The following is a 1,390-nucleotide window of genomic DNA, read 5'->3' as shown; positions in this document are numbered from 1 at the left end:
TTTATTCCTCTACCCCGGGAGTAGTGTTAATTGGTCTATTATACTAATGGTTTATATATAACCCAACCTTCAAATGAGCTTCATTTAAAGTTGGCAATGCTACTTTACACCTGCAAAAAGGTGAATATTTTTATCCTAGCTGGGGAGTAGAGGAGGCTGTTTCTCATCACTTGGCATATGCCTACAGAGTAATATTTTTATTTGCTTTGATTATTATGCAAAGCCACAAGACAGGCTTTGTATGAAAAGAAATTTGCTAAAAAACTTTAGGGGAAAAAAAACATCACGGTTCTTACAAGTAACCACATGTTGGACAGGTGTTTATTTTAAACATTTGTTTGAATACATATGAGGCAGAGTGAATAGGATTACAGATTTATCCTGCTTGTAAATTCATCATTCCATTATTTAGATGGCATTTGCCAACCTGAAAAATACATTAATTTTCACCTTTACCAAGCTATTTTACTTTATTTATTTTGTTTCATATTTTGTTTTATTATGAACGAGGCAATGCATTAGCCCACTATTTGTTCTAATGCTTCTTGTTGGCATTACCACCAGTCTGGCGATTCTGTTCAGATCTCTCTGTCCCTGAGGTGTCACTTTGAGGCCCCCATCTTGGTCCTTTTCCACCATTTCCAGCCCCTCTAGGGCATGGAGGACCCTGTGGGCCACACTCTTGGAGCCTCTGCTGAAATGGCTAGGTACAACCCCGTTTCTCTGACATCCACCTAGATCTTGGTCATTGAGCCGACCACAGCGCTGCCTCAGAAGACAGGTGTCATGCTGCGGAAGTGGCTCGTGTGTAGAACTAGTTCTCATTGTAGGTAGCAGCCTCTTTGAGCTTGGCCAGCTTGACAGTGTTCGCCCATTCGGGGACTATCAGCTTCCCAGACTTTTTGAGGGAGGCTTCCAGAGCTCTGACAAACTCCTGCTGGTTCACGTCTTTTGCAAGAACACCAAGCATCGCATGGCTTGTGCACAGCCAGCCAGGGGAAAGGCCATGCTATTTGATTAATGGAGACTATATTTTCTTACTTTGTATAACATGCGTAGACAACATTCAGCAACTTAAAAGTAATGTCACTCTCACACTTCGTTTATTTGAATAGCATAAATTAAATGATTTAGAGCTATGTGGGGTAATCTAATTCTAGCATACAAAGTGTGACAGCTAAAGCATTAGCTAGTAGCAATCTCTACTTGTCCAAGATGAAGCAGTATCAATGATATGGAAGGCTTTGAACCATCCCATGACTTTCAATATGATATTTTTATTTCCCACCCCAACACCAAGGTCTTCTTAAAGTTCTCCATCAGAATGTAAGCTCCATGAGGGCAGGGGCCTTGCCCATCTTATTCATGTCTATATATAAATTCCTTAAGA

At 40.6% G+C, this 1,390-nt stretch overlaps 1 pseudogene; it reads right to left on the bottom strand.

Annotated features, from left to right (window-relative positions):
• Window positions 1–518: 518 nt before the first annotated feature.
• Window positions 519–970, bottom strand: LOC101100638 (annotated as a pseudogene).
• Window positions 971–1,390: the final 420 nt, after the last annotated feature.

The sequence above is a fragment of the Felis catus genome, chromosome B1 (assembly GCF_018350175.1).
Source record: "Felis catus isolate Fca126 chromosome B1, F.catus_Fca126_mat1.0, whole genome shotgun sequence".
In the NCBI taxonomy this organism is placed as follows: Eukaryota; Metazoa; Chordata; class Mammalia; order Carnivora; family Felidae; genus Felis; species Felis catus.
The sequence above is the reverse complement of the archived record's forward strand: the minus strand, read 5'-3'. Positions and strand labels throughout refer to the sequence as shown.